General features: G+C 48.4%; 1 protein-coding gene across 2 annotated transcripts in view; it reads left to right on the top strand.

Annotated features, from left to right (window-relative positions):
* Positions 1-15633: 15633 nt before the first annotated feature.
* ZNF740 (zinc finger protein 740) overlaps positions 15634-23588 on the top strand; it is a 36883-nt gene continuing 28928 nt past the window's right edge. The window contains exon 1 of one of the 2 annotated variants that reach the window (XM_056555310.1): positions 15634-15769. The gene's annotated coding sequence lies outside the window, so the exon portion shown is untranslated. Of the gene's footprint in view, positions 15888-23588 lie in introns of both variants that reach the window. The other variant, XM_056555311.1, reaches the window with a different exon arrangement.

Genomic DNA, 23588 nt, shown 5'->3' with positions numbered 1-23588 from the left:
TGAATTATATAAATAAGACCACAAGGACAATTGGCGTTATAGATCACCCCAACAGTATTGCACTTTATCGTATGAGTGATCTTGAATTCTCTCAGACCACTTGAGTCCTTAAAGTGTGTATCCGTGATGACATTACAACAGGGGCTGCACCCGCATTTGGGGCCCTTGGAGCCAAAGAGTTTCGAGGGTTGTTTACCATTGTAGTGACTGTGAACTAACGTGTCACAAAGGTTGGGTGCCCTCTTGTATGTAATAGATGGATTTGATTGGAGGTACAATCTCAAAATCGGATCCAGAAATAATATATCCCAATGTTTGATGAAGATGCGGATTTGATGCGATTGTGAATGGAAGGTGGTAATGAATCTTACCTGATTGTCTTTACTTTTGGGCATTTTGTGCTTCAATAGCAAATCCCTGTTGGTGAATTTCACTCTTTTGTATGCTCTGCGAATACAATTTTCCGCATAGCAGCGGTCACAAAATCTCTGACTGAGTTCACTCGCTCGAAGGAATCCATTGTAGAACATATCCGGCGAATGCGTAGAAATTGGCCTGTGGGAATACTTTGTATTAATTTCTTCGGATGAGCAGAGCTTGCATTTTATAACGCATTGGTGGAAGTGGGTTTCCTAAAAAGGTCAGAATGGAGCAGACCTTCATCATCCACATAGAAAAGCACATCTAAAAATTCAATCCCCCCTCTACCAGTCTTGTAAGTCAGTTTGATATTATGTTCGTTCTTATTCAAATCAGTGATAAAGCTCTGTAGATCGTCTAATGAACCCTTCCAAATGAAAATTATGCCATCAATATACGTATTGGTGAGAAAAATTTCTCTTTCCCATGCACCAAGAAAGAGATTAGCGTATGAGGGTGCACAGGCCGCCCCCATCGCTGTCCCTTGTAATTGGAGATACAGTGACTGCCAAAAAAATAAATAATTGTCAGCACAAAGAGGAGTAATTCAAGAATAAAATCGCTTACCTCCACCTCAAATTCTGACATCACCAAAAATGATTTTACAGCTTCTATCCCATCCTCGTGTCGTATTGAAGTGTACAATGATTCGACATCACAAATAACGTTTGTCATATCAGGATCCAATTGTATACCTTCCTGTCTCCGCATAGCGTCAGTGGTATCCTTCAAATAGGAAGGTAATATTTAAACCATTTGCCCAAGAAAATGGTCAATCAATTTACAAATATTCTCACAGATGTTATTCCGCCCGGAGACGATGGGTCTACCTGAAGGGGTGGTGGCATGTTTTTGGATCTCAGGAAGCAAATATAGTTTTGCCACCGTAGGATTGAATATTTGTAAACATTCAAGTTCCTTGGCTGAAATAATGCCTTTTGTTTGTGCTCTATTCAAGATGTCCTTTAGTTCAGCCTGAAATTGAACAGTGGGATTAAATGTTAGTTGTTTATAACATCTAGGGTCTCTCAACTATTTTAACGCTTCCCTTTCATAGAAAGATGTAGGCCACAGAACAATATTAACCCCTTTGTCGGAAGGCTTGATCAAAACGTCTGACATAACCTTCAGTTCCTTGATGGCTCGACGTTGTTCCCGAGTGCAGTTGTCATATACACTACTTGGTGTGATCGATTCTACCTCATTTAAGACCAATTTGGACAAACATCTCTATATTAGGACAGAGAGAGAAGGGTGGAAACTTACTTGGTTTGGAAGTTAAAGTGGTAGGAAACCATCCCTTGATTGCTGGATTATTCTCATCATGCAGTTCATCTAATGTCTGTAAGGCCATAATGTCCTTCCTGGTAGTGCAGATAGTTGCGGATGTGTTGTGGTGAAATAATCTCTTTAAAACCAACTTTCTGGCGAAAAGGTGCAAATCTTTGATAGTTTCAACAACACTAATGCTGGAGGATAGAAAAAAAGGACCTAAGCTGAGTACATCATATTGTGCATCTGATAGAACATGATTAGGAAGGATGATTACCTTTAGTGTGGATCGCTGGGTCTCGGGTTGTCTTGTACCCCAGGAGGGCCCTTGTCTATTGGATCCATCATAGTTGTCTTTCTTCCTCTTAAAGGACTGTGAAGCACCCCTTTGGAAACTGGAGGAAGAGGAGTCCGACTCTCCACCATAAAATGTATTGGAAGAGATGGACTGTGATCTCATCCGAGTGGCATTTCCTGTATATTTCCAGTTATATATCAGACAGGAGGCTCATATCTTATGCATTAATCTTTCTTTATTAATGCCCATAGCAGAACCTTTATAACTTCTTTTAATAAAGTTCAAACAAAGAATTTCAATCAAAAAACTACAACTCCCAGCAGTCCTAGTAATCCTGTAAGCCACACCCAGGCTGGTGGCCCCTATATAATGGACTGCCCCAGGATGACCCTCCTCTTTCTTTCTGCTCATGGCAGCATACATACAGATAAGTCTCATATAATATACTGTGTAACGTTGTATACTTGATATTTTGTACAGATACCCTAAGGTATCTTCTGTCCTATACATATATATATATTATAATAGATATATTTATATATATATATATATATGGTTCACTTTCCATTATTTCTTACTCTATAGTTTCTTTCCCCTTCCTGTGTTGGGGTTATGTAGGCACCGGAGCCGTCCCTCCGGTTCAGATATCGCTGAATATTTCTCTTTTTTCCCTGTCAACCCCCCCCCCCATCCCTTCCCCCGCTCGGCGCCATTTTACCTCTGCGCCTTTTTCTTCCTTCCTCCTCCTTCTGCCCGCGCTCTTCGCGCGCGCGCGGGCAGGGGGGGCGGGTCTTCCTTCTTCCTTTCTTCGCACATCTTTCGCTCCTGCTGACGTATGCAGCGGGCGTTTCTGCGACGTCCTATCAGCTCCAGGGAGGTAGTCTCGCGAGACTTCATCCCTGGGAACTGGAGCTTATCGGCTTCTCCTCACACCGCAGCGCCAGTTACAGCGCGGACGGCGTAGAGGAAGGAGCCTGTAAGCAGTGGAGAGAGGGAATTTATTCCACTCTCCTAATTAGTGTTAGCCTTTGTAGTTATATATCCTTATAGTTATATATAGATATATTTATACCTACTTGTAAGAGTCTCTCAACTACTTACCTCAGAAATACTGTATATTTATATATACTCATATTAAGTTAACCCCTTCATGGCTGAGGAACCTACAGATGCCCCCCCTCAGAGGGGAGGTCTTCTCTACAGACTCAGCACAGTTTATGAGTGCAAGCCAGATTCAGGCCCTCATTAATCAGTCGGTCCAGGCAGCTCTGGCCTCAGTCACTGTGACCACTAAAGCCCAACAACCAGTGACTTTTCTACCGCTACCTTCGCAGGGTAGCGAACCGCCAATTAAGAAAGGGAAAGCGTCCCATAAACGCAAACATTCCCTGGCGGCACATGACTCCCCGGCAGGGGAAGACAACAATATGCTCCAGGCAGCTCCAACCACGAGCTACCAACCCCAGCATCCCTCAGACACCACTTGACCCCTGGGCCCCAGGGAGATACATGTGAAGGGGCATAGATCCGCTAGACAGGCTAAACCCGACTCATTTGTCGACACCTCAGATGAGGACTCGTCGGATAATTCCAACGAGTCGGACCACTCCGAGTCTGAATCTTTTCATGATGATGCTGGGGACACGGCGATCACCACAGACGCCAACCCTGCAACGCAGGGCGAGGTCCTCCTAGATGCTCTAGGCGAACCATTCTTCCACCCAGACGGCATCTCTCATCCCCGTTCTGGTGAATGGACCCCCTTGCCTCACGTATCTAAATACGTAGAATCATGGGCACGTAAGTCCCTGGATAGGACTAGCCGAAATAAACTGAGAGCAGAGTGCCCTAGGCCCTTCATTCCTAGAAAGGCAGTAGCTACCCCAGAGGTAGACCCAATTCTAACTAAATATTTATTAAAATCTGGGAAATTCCCTAAGAAAGGGATTGAGAGGTCCTTTAAGTCAATACAGGACCGCATTTTAGACCTAATGGGTCCCCTCACGAAGATTTTGAACCTATCGGAGCAAGCAGCTGCAACTGATCAGCCTGTGGACCTCCAACAATTGCGAGGGTGGGCACAGAGAGCGGTCTGCCTAGCTGGCAGCGCTAATACTACTTGCTCCATAGAGAGGCGCCGATCAATATTGATGCGCCTGGATCCTCAATTGTCCCACCTGGCAGAATCTGAGCATGGCCCCTCAGCAGAAGGCATGCTGTTTGGGGATTCCTTAATTAAGGACATTAACAAATTTGTAGGGCTTTTTACAAGCTTAGACAAAGCCCAGACGTCATTAAAAAAATCGGGGACCAATAAGGTTTTTCCCTAAGGCCGGCAGAGGTAGAGGCCGATCTGCCGGCCGCACCCCATCCTATAGGCCACAGGGCAGAGCCCCTTCTCAGTTCCAATACGCGCAGGCTCCATCCTATCCCATGCCTGTGGCGCAACCAGCGCCCTTCTTTCCACCCCGGGGCAGACCCTGGCGCGGCCGCGGCGGACGTGGTTATCCTCGATCCAGACCTCCTACCGGTGAGTACACCTCTCACTCCTCTTGCTCATATTCCTGTGGGGGGGCGCCTGAGGTATTTTATCCACGCTTGGTCTGCGATTACGGCAGACGCGTGGATTCTACAGACAGTAGCGGGATTTCTCATAGACCTCCAGTCACTACCGGTTCTAAATGTTATCCCCCCCCCCTATTCGATTTGCAAACCAAAACGTTACCCTCATAGACAAGGAGTTGCGAGACCTCCTAGCCAAGCAGGCGGTCATGGAGGTGGAACCCTCCTCTCCGGGCTTCGTAAGCAATCTCTTTTTAGTAAAAAAGAAAGGGGGTGGTTATCGTCCTGTGATCAACCTCCGGGACTTTAACCAACATGTCAAGTATCGACATTTCAAAATGGAGGGCATTCACTTCCTTCGGGATCTTCTTCAGCCGGGAGACTGGCTTGTGAAAATAGACTTGAAGGACGCCTACCTCACCGTCCCGATTCACAGGGAATCACAACACCTACTTCGATTCCTCTGGAGGGACCGAATGTGGCAGTTTACTTGCCTTCCATTCGGTCTATCCTCCGCCCCGTGGTGTTTCACAAAACTCATGAAACCCGTGGTGGCGTCTTTAAGGAGCCGAGGTGTTCGTCTGATCATTTATCTAGACGATCTCCTCATCATGGCTTATTCCAAACCTCAAGCATATCTCCACGTGACATGGACGATGTCATTGTTACAAGGGCTGGGATTCATAATCAACCTAGAGAAATCTATTCTACTCCCAGCCCAAGAGATGGAGTTCTTGGGATTTCTGGTGGACACCAATCAGGCCGTCCTCCGTCTTCCCAAGTCAAAACTTACCCTAATCCGCAAAGAGATCAGGGCAGTCCTACGAAAGGGTTGTTTATCCTTACGTGCGCTAGCGCGTCTGGTGGGTCTCCTAGCGGCTTCTATCCAGGCCATCTTCCCGGCCCCGCTTCACTACAGGGCCCTACAGAGGCTCAAGATTATGCATCTGAGACAGGGTCTCAGATATGCGGACGAGGTTCCCCTCTGCCCGGAGACCACCGAGGAATTACGATGGTGGCTTCGTCATGCCGTAGAGTGGAACGGCAAGACCATTTTCAATTCCAGTCCGGACGTTATCATAGAGTCGGACGCGAGTCGACGGGGTTGGGGTGCCCGGTACGGAAGCTCCTCCACAGGAGGGACATGGTCCGCATCCGAAGCCACTCTTCACATCAATGCATTGGAACTCTTAGCGGCGTTTTTCGCCGTCAGGAGTCTCATACCACACGCGTCCAATTGCTGTGTATTACTGCGCATGGACAATGTGGCAGCGTTGCAATACGTCAACCGCTTAGGGGGCACCAAATCGAGAGTCCTGACGAACGTCGCGAAGGACTTCTGGCACTTCTGCCTAGCCCGCGAAATAATCCCGATCGCGGAGTATATCCCCGGGGTCTCCAATATGGTTGCCGACTGGAATTCCCGCTATCTGCTCAATTCCAGCGATTGGCGACTGGATCGTTCCATTTTTCTTCAGCTGAGGCTACTTTGGGGTCTATTCGCTAACTAATATTTTCCGTCACAAGCTAGGAAAATCTAAATTTATATACCCTCTGGTTCCGGAAATCCAATTGATCTCTCAGAAATTTCTTGGATTTTTGGGCCTGGATCTGCTTCTCCCATACGTCGTGCGCATCCTCCATTTCTTTCTTGAAGCTCTCAATATCAGATGGGGTTGATGCGTTATATATTTGTTTAGTCATTGCCTCAATTTGAGACTAAATGTCCACTAGACTCCTTGTATTCAGATCATTAATCAATTGAATGAACATTGTTGAACATTTATTGCTGACCTCTTTCCATTTAGAGCAGAAGTCCTAATCTTAACGTCCATATGCGGGAAATGTTTGAATGCGTAAACCTCGTGGGATGTAGTTCTTACTTAAATATTGTTCTAATATAGCTACCTCTTAAAGGTTGTTCTAACATAGCTACCTCTTAAAGGGGTTCTCCACTGAAAACATTTTATCCACTATCAAAAGGATAGGGGATAAGATGTCTAATCGTGGGGGTCCCACCACTGGGGACCCCCACAATCTCTGCTGCGGCACCCCTGTCATTCGGTGCGCTGAGCAAACACTGCACTGTGCCTGATGACTGTCGAACAAGCCCTCCACGCCCCCTCCATTCATGTTTATGGCGTTACATCACAAACGCGTAAGCTCCAAGCTTCTGTGTTCTGGACTATGCCGCTGCCAGCCCGGAGATCGCGGGGGTCCCGATCGGCGGGATCCCCACGATTACACATCTTATCCCCTATCCTTTGGATAGGAGATAAAATGTTTTCAGCCGACTAATCTCTTAATATAACACTAACCTCTTAATACAACACTACTTACAGTCAGTCATTTATCGTTCAATATAAACGTTCAATATAAATTTTATGTCAAAATAACAGTAGAAAATTTTTCACCATACAATAAAACTGACGTTATCTGTATTCTATGGGTCAGTATGATTACAACTATACCAAATCTGTGTTAGGATTCGTCAGGCTGGATGTGGATCCTCTGTGTCAGCGAGGGATTGGCGTGGACCGTGTCGGTGGACCGGTTCTAGGTTGCTACTGGTATCCACCAGAGCCCGCCGCAAAGCGGGATGGTCTTGCTGCAGCAACCAGGTCGTATCCACCTGCAATGGCTCAACCTCGCTGACTGCTGAGAAGGCGTGGGACAGAAGGACTAGGCAGAGGCAAGGTCAGACGTAGCAGAAGGTCGGGGCAGGCGGCAAGGTTCGTAGTCAATAGCAATAGCAAGAGGTCAGGTACACTGGTAAAGCAAACGCTGTAACGCTTTCTCTGGCACAAAGGCAACAAGATCCAGCAAGGAAGTGAAGGGGAAGTGAGGTTAAATAGACAGGGAGCAGGTGGAGGCTAATTAGACAGATTGGACCAGGCACCAATCATTGGTGCACTGAGCGCTCGGCGTAACAGTACCCCCCCCCTTAGGTCTCCCCCTCTTTTTGTCCGGATGTCGCTCCACATGGGATGAGGACATTGGGAGCGATTGTAGAGTCTCCTTCTGGAGGACAGTGAAGTCCTGGGTATGCATATCAACGGCAGGCAGTTCAGAAGGAATGGGGAGGGGGGGCAGAGGATGAAGCTTGGCATGGGGCAGAGTGTTACCAGGAAGGGGGCTATGAGGAGGCACGGCATAGTCCTGATAGGCCTTGGGGAGACCAGGTATAGGGGGAGACAGACGGGACTGGGGGCAGACGTGAGGCATCTTTTGTGGCAAGAAGCACCCCAGCTTATTTTAAAGGGAATCTGACCCCAGGGTGACCCGGTTTCTGGTGCTGCTTATGGTGCTGATATGTGGATTCTTGTTGTGTGCAATGGAGGCGGCTTATGTAATATGAGCCAAGATTTCTCTCTTCTCCATTGGGCAGAACAGGGAATTTGCATTGGCGGCGAGACAGATGTCTCCGAAGCGATTGCGCTGACGTTCACATGGTGAGCAGCGGAAGAAACTGGGTCACCTGACCTACATATAAATTAAAGTTAGTGCAGGTGACTCTGCTGTACGATTTACCTAAATAGTAGGTAGTATCCCCTTGTAGGTAGTACAGATAGTTGCAGACATTAGTAGCAGACCCACCCCTGTAGACCGCAGCCCCATCCCTGTAGACCACAGCCCCCCTTTGTAGACAGTGCCCCCCCTCTTGTAGACAGCACCCCCTCTTGTCCCCCTTGTAGACAGCTCCCCCCGTACCCCCCTTTTAGACAAGCCCCTCCTTGTAGACAGCAGGCCCCCCCCCCCCACTTTGTAGACAGCAGCTCCCCCTTGTAGACAGCGCTCCCTCTTGTCCCCCTTGTAGATAGCAGGGTCCCCCCTTTAGGGAGCAGACCCCCCCCCTTATAGACAGCAGCTCCCCCCCTTGTAGACACCAGCCCCCCCCTTATAGACAGCAGCCCCCCCCCCTTGTAGACAGCAGGCCCCCCCTTGTAGACAGCAGGCCCCCCTTATAGACAGCAGCCCCCCCCTTATAGACAGCAGCCCCCCCTTATAGACAGCAGCCCCCCCTCCTTATAGACAGCAGGGCCCCCCCTTATAGACAGCAGTTAATCAGCATATTCGCCGCCTGGAGACGGGAGATCTGATTGGTGAATAGCTATTCACCAATCAGAGCTCCGATCTCCCGGCGCCGGAGATTATGAATTGTGAGAGATGTATACAGGAGCCGGCGGACAGGGCAGTGTAGCCGCATGTGCCGCCGGCTTGTTAACTTAATAAATGAGGATCGCAGCGGGTCTCTGGAAAATGACCTGCTGCAATCTGCACCTCATCCCTTGGACTATAACTCCCATCATGGACGGAGTATGTCCATGATGGGAGTAGTAGTCCTAAAAGTCCCACAGCCGGGGGATGTGCAAGTGCGATGCCTCAGCACTGCGGTACTACAACTAATCCCATCATGGGACAGACTCTGTCCCATGATGGGAGTAGCAGTCCAAGGGCAGAGAGACAGATCGAGCTACACAGTCCAGGCCTGATTCAGTTCTCATTATGCATTTTGAATAATGGGAACAGAGCCTTTCTGGCAGTGTGTTCCTAAACAGGGAGACTCCAGCTGTTGCCCAACTACAGCCCCCATGATGGGAGTTGTAGTTTAGCAACAATTGGAGGCTCCCTGTTTATGAACACGTTGCATTATGTGCGCTCCCCCCAGGGGAGAGCGCAAAAAATGTACTAATCCTTATTTCTTGTTTTTCTTTTCTTCTCATTTCAGATACCTGAATGCAGAGGACTACTTCAGATTCAGTGGACTGCGACGATGACCAGCATTTTGTTAATTTCAATAAAATAGTTAACAAGGGCTGTGAGGAAGAATTTTTTTAAACAAATTTTTTTTTTCAATATGTTGTGTTTTTTATAATTGAATTTTCAGGCTTAGTAGTGGAACCCGTCTCATAGACGGAATCCATTACTAAGCTGGGGCTTAGCGTTAGCCCCAAAATCGGCTAGCGCTAACCCCCAATTATTACCCCGGTACCCACCGCCACAGGGGTGTCGGGAAGAGCCGGTACCAACAGGCACTCCTGGGCCTAGGCAGTAACAGGCTGGCGTAATTCAGGCTGGGGAGGGCCAGTAACAATGGTCCTCGCCCACCCTGGTAACATCAGGCTGTTGCTACTTGGTTGGTATCTGGCTGATACTAAAAATAGGGGGAACCCTATGCGTTTTTTTATTTTAAATAAATACATTTTTAAAAAGTGTGTGGTTCCCCCATTTTTTCATTATCAGCCAGATATCAACCAAGCAGCAACAGCCTGACGTTACCAGGGTGGGCGAGGACCATTGTTACTGAAGCTCCGGGCCTGTTGGTACCGGCACCCCTGTGGCGGTGGGTACCGGGGAGCAATAATTGGGGGTTAGCGCTAACTGATTTTTGGGCTAACGCTAAGTCCCGGCTTAGTGATGAATTCTGTCTACAAGACGGCTTCCACTACTAAGCCTGCAAATTCAATTATAAAAAACACAGCACAATGAAAAAAATGTTTTATTTAAAAAAAAAACACTCCCCCACCGCCCTCGTTAACCCTTTTATTGACATTTTAAAAAATGCTGTTCATCATCGCAATCCGCAGTATCTGACATAGTCCTCTGCATTCATGTGTCTAAAATTATAAGAAAACAAAAACAATAACCATTTCTGTGATTTCTACACAATCAAAAAGCTGTTGTGAAATTTTTGATGTAAACTGGACTTTCACCCCTTTGAAAATATCATGTAAAGCAGACAATATATGTGGACACGCCCACCTGTACAAAACTGACGTGAACAGTGTAAACTGCGGCACAAAGCTCTTTGAAAATGTGGTCAATACTTTTCGTGCCAAAATATATTTTTTTTTTGGCGCAAAATTCTTTGAGAATCTCCCCCTCTGTGTACTTTATAAAGCTGTATGATTTTACTATTGTGCAGAGTTTTGTTCGGCGCACACTGCTGCTCCGGCACTTCTAGCTATGTGAGCAGTGTACAGCGGCAAAATGCCTCAGCTCTGTGAAGTGTGAGGTAGAGAAGGAGTGCACGGTAGAGTGAGGGGGAGTTTCTATATTTGCACAAAATTTATCAAAGGAGTGCACAACTTTTGTAAATCTTGAGCAAGAGTGTAAATTAGACAAGCAGTGTAAAGGGGTAGATCTGTGTCTAATAGACGCTTAATGATAAATCTCCCGCTATGTCCTTAACCCCTTCACGACGAGCGACATACATGTACGGCGCCGCAAAGTGTCACTTGGCGCGCGGCGACGTACATGTACGTCGGGGGGTTCCGGGAGCGCCACGTCACCAGTAACAGCAGGCATCCCGGCACATCGCCGAGGGGGGGTCCTGAGACCCCCCCATGACCGCGATGGGCGCAAATTGCAGGTCAATTCAGACCTGCAATCTGCGCGATTCCGGGTCATGCGGGACACTGGTGACCCGGAAAATAAGAGGGATCGGGGGTGTCTGAGACACCCTCGATCCCCCTGAAGGGATAGGAGTTTGGTGGCTGAGCGACAGACCGATAGCAGACCGGAGGAGGGGGGGGGTAAAGTTCGGTTCCCCCGCTTTGTCCACCTATTGGTGTCTGGGCAAAACGGGGGAACTGTCCAGGGAAGGTCGGCGGCGAAGGTCCCTTACCTGGATCCCGGATCCCCGAGCGCGATCCTCCATGCGGGGATCCACCACGTGCGGCGGCAGCAATACTTCCAGGTCCTGCTAGGTGAGTTGTTGCCTAGCAACATCCGGAGGGCCACAGTTTACAGTGGTCTCTAAACCGTGGCCCTCCAGGTGTTGCAAAACTACAACTCCCAGCATGCCCAAACAGCTGTTTGCTGTGTGGGCATGCTGGGACTTGTAGTTTTGCAATATTTAGAGGGGTTCAGGTTGTAGATCACTAAGTGGTCTCAAACTGTAGCCCTCCAGATGTTGCAAAACTACAACTCTCAGCATGCCCAGACAGCAGTTTGCTGTCTGGGCATGCTGCGAGTTGTAGTATTGCAACATCTGGAGGGCCACAGTTTTGAGACCACTGGACAGTGATTTACAACCTGAACCCCTCTAAATCTTGCAAAACTACAACTCCCAGCATTCAGGAACAGCAGAAGGCTGTCTTGGCATGCTGGGAGTTGTACTTGCGTGCCTCCAGCCATTGCATAACTACATCTCCCAGCATGCCCTTCCGCAATCAGAACATGCTGGGAGTTGTAGTTTTGCAACAGCTGGAGGCACACTGGTTGGAAAATACCGAGTTAGGTCATAGTTAGGTTTTCCAACCAGTGTGCCTCCAGCTGTTGCAAAACTACAACTTCCACCATGCATGGTCTGTCAGTGCATGCTGGGAGTTGTAGTTTTGACCCCCCTCCCATGTGAATGTACAGGCTACATTCACACTGGCGGCAGATTACAGTGAGTTCCCCGCTTCAAATTTGAGCTGCGGCAAATTTTCCGCCGCAGCTCAAACTCCTAGAGGGAGACTCAGTGTAATCTGCCTCCAGTGTGAATGTAACCTAAAAACACTACACTACCATAAAATAAAGAGTAAAACACTACATATACACACGTACACTGCCCCCCCGACCACCCCCCCTTTCCCCAATAAAAATGAAAAACGTATTGTACAGCAGTGTTTCTCCAGCTGTTGCAAAACAAAAACTCCCAGCATTTCTGGACAGCAATTGACTGTCCAAGCATGCTGGGAGTTTTACAACAGCTGGAGGCACCCTGTTTGGGAATTACTGGCATAGAATACCCCTATGTCCACCCCTATGCAAGTCCCTTATTCAGGCCTCAAATGCGCATGGCGCTCTCACTTTGGAGCCCTATCGTATTTCAAGGCATTAGAATAGGGTCACATATGGGGTATCGCCGTATTCGGGAGAAATTGCCTAACAAATTTTGGGGGGCTTTTTCTCCTTTTACCCCTTATGAAAAGGAACAGTTGGGGTCTACACCAGCATGTTAGTGTAAAAAAATAAACATTTTTACACTAACATGCTGGTGTTGCCCTATACTTTTCATTTTCACAAGAGGTAAAAGGGAAAAATGCTCACTGTACCCCTCATTACATTCTGTGAGGGGTCTAGTTTCCAAAATGGTATGCCATGTGTTTTTTTTTTTTTGTTGTCCTGGCACCAAACGGGCTTCCTAAATGCGACATGCCCCCCCCGAGCAAAATTTGCTCTCAAAAAGCCAAATGTGACGCCTTCTCTTCTGAGCATTGTAGTTCACCCTCAGTGCACTTCAGGTCCACTTATTGGGTACCTCCATACTCAGAAGAGATGGGGTTACAAATTTTGTGGGGTCTTTTCTGCTATTAACCCTTGCAAAAATTAGAAATTTGGGGGGAAACCCACATTTTAGTGAAATTTTTTTTTTTTTTTTTACATATGCAAAAGTCGTGAAACACCTGTGGGGTATTAAGGCTCACTTTATCCCTTGTTACGTTCCTCAAGGGGTATAGTTTCCAAAATGGTATGCCATGTGTTTTTTTTTTTTTGCTGTCCTTGCACCATAGGGGCTTCCTAAATGCAACATGCCCCCCGAGCAAAATTTGCTCTCAAAAAGCCAAATATGACTCCTTCTCTTCTGAGCATTGTAGTTCGTCCGCAGTGCACTTCAGGTCCACTTATGGGGTACCTCCATACTCAGAAGAGATGGGGTTAAACATTTAGGGGGGGTCTTTTCTGCTATTAACCCTTTACAAAAACCAACATTTTAGTGAAAAGAAAAAAAACATTTTTACATATGCAAAAGTCGTGAAACACCTGTGGGGTATTAAGACTCACTTTATACCTTCTTAAGTTCCTCAAGGGGTCTAGTTTCCAAAATGGTATGCCATGTGTTTTTTTTTTGTTGCTGTTCTGGCACCATAGGGGCTTCCTAAATGCGACATGCCCCCCAAAAACCCTTTCAGAAAAATGTACTCTCCAAAATCCCCTTGTCACTCCTTCGCTTCTGAGCCCTCTACTGCGCCCGCCGAACACTTTACATAGACATATGAGGTATGTGCTTACTCGAGAGAAATTGGGTTACACATACAAGTATACATTTTCTCCTTTTACCCCATGTAAAAATTCAAAAATTGGGTCTACAAGAACATGCGAGTGTAAAAAAATGAAGATTTTGAATTTTCTCCTTCACTTTGCTGCTATTCCTGTGAAACACCTAAAGGGTTAAAACACTTACTGAATGTCATTTTGAATACTTTGGGGGTGTAGTTTTTATAATAGGGTCATTTATGGGGTATTTCTAATATGAAGACCCTTCAAATCCACTTCAAACCTGAACTGGTCCCTGAAAAATTGTGAGTTTGAAAATTTTGTGAAAAATTGGAAAATTGCTGCTGAACTTTGAAGCCCTCTGGTGTCTTCCAAAAGTAAAAACTCATCAATTTTATGATGCAATCATAAAGTAGACATATTTTATATGTGAACCAAAAAAAAAATATTTGGAATATCCATTTTCCTTACAAGCAGAGAGCTTCAAAGTTAGAAGAATGCTAAATTTTTAATTGTTTCATCAAATTTGGGGATTTTTCACCAAGAAAGGATGCAAGTTACCACAAAATTTTTTCCACTATGTTAAAGTAGAATATGTCACAAAAAAAACTATCTCAGAATCAGAATGATAACTAAAAGCATTCCAGAGTTATTAATGTTTAAAGTGACAGTGGTCTGATTTGCAAAAAAGGGCTTCGTTCTAGAGGTGAAAATGGGCTCCGTCCTTAAGGGGTTAACGGCTTGCTGGGACTTGCAGTGGTTTTGGACAATTCAGTGCAGGCCAAGTTGACTTGACAATAGATGACAGTGACTGACTTGACTGGAGACAGACTAAGCTGTGACTTTAGCTTACTTGTAGACTTGTAGCTTGTGGCTGCAGACTTGACTTGAGGCCTCCTATGACTCCAGTCACACTCTTAGGGTATGTTCACACTGCGGAATACCCACGGAATTCCGTGGGCGGAATTCCATGATTAAAATTACGCACAGTGAACGTTAGCATCTGTGTGAATGGGTTTTCCACGAAACCCGTTCACACTGCGGAATTTCAGCAGCGGACAATTCCGCCGCTGAAATTGTTCAGCGCAAAGAAAGAATATGTTCATTCTTTGCGCAGAAGTCCGCGGGCACTGCATAGCCCTCAATGGTGACGGCGCAGTGCCGCGCGGTCCTACGGCCGCCCCATCGGCTGCCAGGCTGAATCTCCGCTCGCTGAATTCCGCGAGCGGATATTCATCTACAGTTCCGCAGTGTGAACATACCCTTAGGCTCGACACCTCAGCAAATGCTCAGGAACTAAGAGAGAGAAGAGACTCCTCCCAGGGCTTTTATGGGGGAGACTCTGGTGGAGTCCCATTGGTCACCCTTAAGTCACATGGTCACTGATACCTCCTGGGTTGCAATCACATGACAACTCACATGACAACTGATGATCACATGTTAACCTTTCATAAACATACAACATTCTTATATACATAACCTGCGGACCTCCAGATGTTGCAAAACTACAACTCTCAGCCAACGGCTGTCCAGGCATGCTGGGAGTTGTAGTTTTGCAACATCTGGAGGTCCGCAGGTTGAAGACCACTGACATAGGGGATAATATACAATTACAGTGCAACAGATGCAGGAGGGCCCAGGGGACACTGCAGGGAGGCTGCCTGACAGGGCAGCAAGGGTACAGGGTAACACCTCCCATACTGGGCCACCACACAGCAACTTTTATCCGCTAAACCAGTCAGATGATTGTTTTTTTACCCTTAGTAATATGAGATTTGTGATCTGCTCTTCATCTACACTAGGATACCCACTATACCAGTGTTTCCCTCCCAGCATGCCCGGACAGCCAATGGCATTTTGGGAGTTATATTTTTGCAACAGCTGGAGGCACCCTGGTTGGGTAACATTGCACTATACCATAAACCAGTGTTTCCCAACCAGGGTGCCTCCAGCTGTTGCAAAACTATAACTCCCAGCATGCCCGCACTGCCCTTGGCTGTCCAGGCATGCTGGGAGTTGTAGTTTTGCAACAGCTGGAGGCATCCTGGTTGGGAAACACTGCCATAAACTCTCCTTCACATGTCTACTGCTCACGCTACCTCTACAAAGATGGCTACTCAGGGTAGACGGTTTGCTAGCGCGCATGCGCCGATGCGCAGGAAGTCATCAGGGAAAGATTCCGGAGCAGCGGGAGAAGTGGGATAAGAGGCTGGAGCCGCGGCCGGACAGGTACCGTGGGTGATAATGGTGATAATAGTGACCGTGCTCTTATAGGGAGCCATAGCCCCGGAACTGAGAGCGGCACGGTGCCCCGTGTGTCCTCACAGGCGATGTGGAGGAGTTGGCGGTAAGGGGCAGTGTGTGGAGGGGGCGGGGGCGCCATTGCTTATTGCCTCCATATACAATAGGCTGCGGGGCGCACTCGTGTACTTCTGTGTATACAGGCCGGCCTGTGTATACTGGGCACTATGGGGCTCCCCCACACCTCTTCTCTATGGGATCCAGTAATCTGTGCTCTGGATGGGGCTTCACCTCACTACAAGTGTAGGGTCCATAGTAGTGATGTTCTTGGGGGTCTTCTGATGGTTATGGGGTGATCGTCCATCATACACAGCAGTACAGATGTGTGCACACTATAGTGAATGCATTGGTGCCAGCAGTACAGATGTGTGCACACTATAGTGAATGCATTGGTGCCAGCAGTACAGATGTGTGCACACTATAGTGAACGGGGGACTCCAGCAGGTACAGATGTGTGCACACTATAGTGAACGGGGGGACTCCAGCAGTACAGATGTGTGCACACTATAGTGAACGGGGTGACTCCGGCAGTACAGATGTGTGCACACTATAGTGAACGGGGTGAGTACAGATGTGTGCACACTATAGTGAACGGGGTGACCCCGGCAGTACAGATGTGTGCACACTATAGTGAACGGGGTGACTCCGGCAGTACAGATGTGTGCACACTATAGTGAACGGGGGACTCCAGCATTACAGATGTGTGCACACTATAGTGAACGGGGGGACTCCAGCAGTACAGATGTGTGCACACTATAGTGAACGGGGTGAGTACAGCAGTACAGATGTGTGCACACTATAGTGAACGGGGTGACTCCAGCAGGTACAGATGTGTGCACACTATAGTGAAGGGGGTGACTCCAGCAGTACAGATGTGTGCACACTATAGTGAACGGGGGGACTCCAGCAGTACAGATGTGTGCACACTATAGTGAACGGGGTGACTCCAGCAGGTACAGATGTGTGCACACTATAGTGAACGGGGGGACTCCAGCAGTACAGATGTGTGCACACTATAGTGAACGGGGTGACTCCGGCAGTACAGATGTGTGCACACTATAGTGAACGGGGTGAGTACAGCAGTACAGATGTGTGCACACTATAGTGAACGGGGTGACTCCGGCAGTACAGATGTGTGCACACTATAGTGAACGGGGTGAGTACAGCAGTACAGATGTGTGCACACTATAGTGAACGGGGTGACTCCAGCAGGTACAGATGTGTGCACACTATAGTGAACGGGGTGACTCCAGCAGGTACAGATGTGTGCACACTATAGTGAAGGGGGTGACTCCGGCAGTACAGATGTGTGCACACTATAGTGAACGGGGTGACCCCGGCAGTACAGATGTGTGCACACTATAGTGAACGGGGGGACTCCGGCATTACAGATGTGTGCACACTATAGTGAACGGGGTGACTCCAGCAGTACAGATGTGTGCACACTATAGTGAACGGGGTGACTCCAGCAGTACAGATGTGTGCACACTATAGTGAACGGGGTGACTACAGCAGGTACAGATGTGTGCACACTATAGTGAAGGGGGTGACTCCGGCAGTACAGATGTGTGCACACTATAGTGAACGGGGTGACCCCGGCAGTACAGATGTGTGCACACTATAGTGAACGGGGTGACCCCGGCAGTACAGATGTGTGCACACTATAGTGAACGGGGTGACTCCAGCATTACAGATGTGTGCACACTATAGTGAACGGGGAGACTCCAGCAGTACAGATGTGTGCACACTATAGTGAACGAGGTGACTCCGGCAGTACAGATGTGTGCACACTATAGTGAACGGGGGGACTCCGGCAGTACAGATGTGTGCACACTATAGTGAACGGGGTGACTCCAGCAGTACAGATGTGTGCACACTATAGTGAACGGGGGGACTCCAGCAGGTACAGATGTGTGCACACTATAGTGAACGGGGGGACTACAGCAGTACAGATGTGTGCACACTATAGTGAACGGGGTGAGTACGGCAGGTACAGATGTGTGCACACTATAGTGAACGGGGGGACTCCAGCAGGTACAGATGTGTGCACACTATAGTGAACGGGGGGACTACAGCAGTACAGATGTGTGCACACTATAGTGAACGGGGTGACTCCAGCACGTACAGATGTGTGCACACTATAGTGAACGGGGGGACTCCAGCACGTACAGATGTGTGCACACTATAGTGAACGGGGGGACTACAGCAGTACAGATGTGTGCACACTATAGTGAACGGGGTGACTCCAGCAGGTACAGATGTGTGCACACTATAGTGAACGGGGGGACTCCAGCATTACAGATGTGTGCACACTATAGTGAAGGGGGTCACTCCAGCAGTACAGATGTGTGCACACTATAGTGAACGGGGGGACTACAGCAGTACAGATGTGTACACACTATAGTGAACGGGGGGACTACAGTAGTACAGATGTGTGCATACTATAGTGAACGGGGGGACTACAGTAGTACAGATGTGTGCACACTATAGTGAAGGGGGTGACTCCAGCAGTACAGATGTGTGCACACTATAGTGAACGGGGGGACTACAGCAGTACAGATGTGTGCACACTATAGTGAACGGGGGACTCCAGCAGTACAGATGTGTGCACACTATAGTGAACGGGGTGACTCCGGCAGTACAGATGTGTGCACACTATAGTGAACGGGGGGACTCCGGCAGTACAGATGTGTGCACACTATAGTGAACGGGGTGACTCCGGCATTACAGATGTGTGCACACTATAGTGAACGGGGTGACTCCGGCAGTACAGATGTGTGCACACTATAGTGAACGGGGGGACTCCGGCAGTACAGATGTGTGCACACTATAGTGAACGGGGTGACTCCAGCATTACAGATGTGTGCACACTATAGTGAACGGGGTGACTCCAGCAGTACAGATGTGTGCACACTATAGTGAACGGGGTGACTCCGGCAGGTACAGATGTGTGCACACTATAGTGAAGGGGGTGACTCCGGCAGGTACAGATGTGTGCACACTATAGTGAAGGGGGTGACTCCAGCAGTACAGATGTGTGCACACTATAGTGAACGGGGTGACCCCGGCAGTACAGATGTGTGCACACTATAGTGAACGGGGTGACCCCGGCAGTACAGATGTGTGCACACTATAGTGAACGGGGTGACCCCGGCAGTACAGATGTGTGCACACTATAGTGAACGGGGAGACTCCAGCAGTACAAATGTGTGCACACTATAGTGAACGAGGTGACTCCGGCAGTACAGATGTGTGCACACTATAGTGAACGGGGTGACTCCAGCAGGTACAGATGTGTGCACACTATAGTGAACGGGGTGACTCCAGCAGGTACAGATGTGTGCACACTATAGTGAACGGGGGGACTACAGCAGTACAGATGTGCACACTATAGTGAACGGGGGGACTACAGCAGTACAGATGTGCACACTATAGTGAACGGGGGGACTACAGCAGTACAGATGTGTGCACACTATAGTGAACGGGGTGAGTACGGCAGGTACAGATGTGTGCACACTATAGTGAACGGGGGGACTACAGCAGTACAGATGTGTGCACACTATAGTGAACGGGGTGACTCCAGCAGGTACAGATGTGTGCACACTATAGTGAACGGGGGGACTCCAGCATTACAGATGTGTGCACACTATAGTGAAGGGGGTCACTCCAGCAGTACAGATGTGTGCACACTATAGTGAACGGGGTGACTCCAGCAGGTTCAGATGTGTGCACACTATAGTGAACGGGGGGACTCCAGCAGTACAGATGTGTGCACACTATAGTGAAGGGGGTCACTCCAGCAGTACAGATGTGTGCACACTATAGTGAACGGGGGGACTACAGCAGTACAGATGTGCACACACTATAGTGAACGGGGGGACTACAGTAGTACAGATGTGTGCATACTATAGTGAACGGGGGGAGTACAGATGTGTGCACACTATAGTGAACGGTAGGGATGTAAGAAAAAATTGATTCCCGCGATTATCGCGATTTTTCACTTGCCGATACTGAATCGATTCAAAATATTTTTGAATCGATTCTTTTAGTGATGTGGAATTTGTATCTCCTGACCCCCGGAACAGCATGTCCTGGGCATCAGGAGATACAAGTTCCACATTTTGTCAGCCGGATCTGATGCAACGGCGCTCCGGGTGTATGGAGCGGGCTCCGACTCGTGCCCGCTCCATACTCTGCGGTCTCCAGCTGATTTCGGTATCCGGGGGCCGCTAATGCATCACCGCTGCTAATATCCAGCATGCGGTGCTCTGCAGTCTGTATGGAGCGGGCTCCCGACTCGTGCCCGCTCCATACTCTGCAGCCCCCGGCTGTTCTCAGTAGCCAGGGGCCGCCGCTAATAGCCAGCATGCGGCGATCGCCGTGGCTGGCTATTAACCCTTTACATCGCCGCTATTCATGCATATATGTGGATGAGAAATGTATAAAACCCTTAGGACTCTCACACTATGGACTTTTAAGGCAGAACCTGCAAGGAATGTCCACGCGGATTCAGCCTTGCGTCGCTCTCCCATTGACATCAATGGTGTTATACTCTGCTGTGTGCACACAACAAAAGTTCTGCAAGAGAACCTCCAACCAGGATTTGAATTCCAGAGGAAGATTGAGAATCTTCTGCCAAAACCTGTAAGCAGAGTCCAATTAGTCAATGGAACTTTGAATGTCGGCGCTTATTTCCGTGGCAAATTCCACTAAACAGAGTGCCGCCCATGGAGAAGAAATGCCACAATTCGGGAAAAAAAATTTCCTGGCTAAGTTCCATAGTGTGAGTATACCCTAATGTGGCCAAAAATCCTATACGTGCTCATTCACTTCTTTCTTTGATATTACAGGCCTGTACGCAGTGCCCATTGTTCACATCTGTCCGGGCATTACACCCAATGGCATACAGGCCACCTGACCAGCTGCAGCGCCCTCAGAAGACGTCATGCAGGATGTCTTGCTTTTGTTGCAAATAAAGGAACACAATGGATTCCATACAAATGACAAACAATTTGGGGGAGGGAGGGGGTGACGGACGGTGACAAAAGTGAATTGTGGAAGGTAGAATTTGATTAGGATTATAGCTCCTATCTGGTCAGCATATCTGTTCTTGTATGGCCAACTTATGTAGCTGTGTGTGCTCCTCATAGATGGGGGTAAACCTTACACCTGCAGTCTTTCCCATCCAAAATAAGCAGAACAAATTTGTATCTATAGTATGTGTGTGTAAAATGTATATTTACTGTGCTTTTTAGTTCCTTTTTAGATACTCGTCAGGAGGCTAGGCAGTGGCATCCCATGGCTCCTATATTAAAATATTGTATACCACAGCATATGCATGTGGCTATTGACATGTTTAATTTCCTCTTTTGGGGCTTCCCTGGCGAATATTGAAAATAGAGACAGCAAGAAGTGTGAAAATAGCCTGACCTTCCGAGAGAAGCAGCTAGAGCTCTACTACAATGCTCCAGTGTAGCTATCCTCCCTCCCACTACTACAGTGTTGCCCAAGCAGGGTGCCTTCAGCTTTTGCAAAACTACAACTCCAGGCATGTTGGAAGTTGTAGATTTGCAACAGCTGGAGGCACCCTGGTTGGGAAACACTGCTTTACTGCAACAGGGCAGGTTACTCACTTTAGAGCTGGGCTTTATGGTTCCTGGCCCATTGGTGCTGTCCTGTGTGCCCAGGAGCTCAGCTGCATTAAAGGGGTACTCCGGTGGAAAACTTTATTTTTTTAAACGGAGGCAATGTGAAAGAGGCCTTAGTGATTTAAATAGTTTTTACTCTTTAAAAAAAAAAAAAAAACATATTTCATAAGGGCAAATTTTTACCTGGTTAATTGACTGAAACCCTTCCCTAGAGCAGATATGGTAAACTTCTTGTAATGTAGCATCAAGGGGGACCCAACAGGTTCCAGGCCCCTCAATGGTACATGTGTCACCCAATGGGAATTAGTGTAAAATATCAGAACTACACCAATTCACTTAAAGGGGTACACTGCTGCTCAGCGTTTGGCACAAACTTTTCCTAACGCTGGAGTCGGGAGCTCGAGACGTCATAGCCCCAGCCTTTCAATGCTAGTGTATGGGAGGGGGTTCTCTGCTATAAAGTAGGGCTGGGCGGTATGACCAAATATGTGTATCACTTTAAAAACTCACATACGTCTGTGCCACACGCTGGGGACTGGAACGCCGGTCAGCCTATCACCGGCTGCAGGAATGTCCCGCCCCGGCCAGTGATAGGCTGAGCCCACTGTCATGTAAGAAGCCGGCCAGAGCTTCTTACATGACAGTGGGCTCAGCCTATTACTGGCCGGGGCGGGACATTCCTGCGGCCGGTGATAGGCTGACGGCTGTCCGGCGTTCCAGTCCCCAGCGTGTGGCCCAGACGTAGGTGAGTTTTTAAAGTTTATTTTCTTTATGTTTTGCAGCCTGGGTATAGGGATACAGCGGACAGCAGTGGTCTCCAACCTGCATACCTCCAGCTGTTGCAAAACTACAACTCCCAGCATGCCCGGACAGCCGTTGGGTGTCTGGGCATGCTGGGAGTTGTAGTTTTGCAGCATCTGGAGGTCCGCAGGTTGGAGACCACTGGCGTACAGTCAGTTTCAGCACCCGGCGACCCCCAACAAAGAGGAGGGCAGTGCTTGAACGTGACATCTGTGAGTAGTACCCCGCTGGGCTGATCATTAATTGGGGGGGCATAACAGCGCTGGCGGGGAACATAGGATTAGTTCCCCTGATGTGGGGACAGCGCTGCGCTGGGCTGATAATACATTCCCGAGGGGGAGGGGCCCAACCGGTATTGCGGTATGGGGGATAATTCATATCGTGCAGCCCAAAAAATTTGGTATTAACCGGTATACCGCCCAGCCCTACTATAAAGCATAGTGCTCACATGTCCACAGGCAAGGACAATGAATGTTCATATGAAGGGTGGCCATTACACGGCATATAGAGGAGGTAGGAAAGCTCTGCAATCCGGCTTCCCACCTCCATTACACACAGAAGACTTCTAGTATTATAGCATCCGAGGGCCATAACTTCTTAAATGACTAAACCAATTTCTGTAAGTGGCACCTCTGTGTCCACCCGCATTATAACCTAGTGTATTGGGTTTAGTGCAGGTGAACAGACTGTGTCAGTTTCCTTTAAAGGAATTCTATCGCCTCATTTTACCCTATAGAACTGTTGGCAACACTTTATATAGGGAAAAATAAGGTTTCTTACAAGGCTCCGATGTCCTCTAAAGTAGGGATCGACCGATATCTTTTTTATAGGGCCGATACCGATAATCGGTGCAGGTTAGGGCCGATAGCCGATTATCGGCTATTTAACCCCCCTCGACACCGCTGCAGATCATTGATTTAAAGCGGGCGCTTTAAATCAATGATCTGCAGTGGCTTTTGCGGGGCCATAGGCCGCCACCCGCCTCTCTCCCCCTACCTGTCAGGGTGGTCCGGGCCATCCTTCCTTCCTGTAGTGTCCGGGGGCGTTCCGGGTGGAGGGTGAACCGGTCCGGGCTGTCCTTCTTCTCCGGCGGTCATCTTCTCCACTCCGGGCAGGCTCCGGCCTAGTACGCTACATAGACGCCGCTGCGCAGTGACTCCCGTGCGCAGTGATGCACCTGGCGTCACGGCGTAGCGGCGTCTATGCAGTGTACTAGGCCGGAGCCTGCCCGGAGTGGAGAAGATGACCGCTGGAGAAGGACAGCCCGGACCGGTTCACTCGGAACGCCCCCGGACACT

Source organism: Hyla sarda, chromosome 2 (genome assembly GCF_029499605.1).
Source record: "Hyla sarda isolate aHylSar1 chromosome 2, aHylSar1.hap1, whole genome shotgun sequence".
Taxonomy (NCBI): domain Eukaryota; kingdom Metazoa; phylum Chordata; class Amphibia; order Anura; family Hylidae; genus Hyla; species Hyla sarda.
The sequence above is the reverse complement of the archived record's forward strand: the minus strand, read 5'-3'. Positions and strand labels throughout refer to the sequence as shown.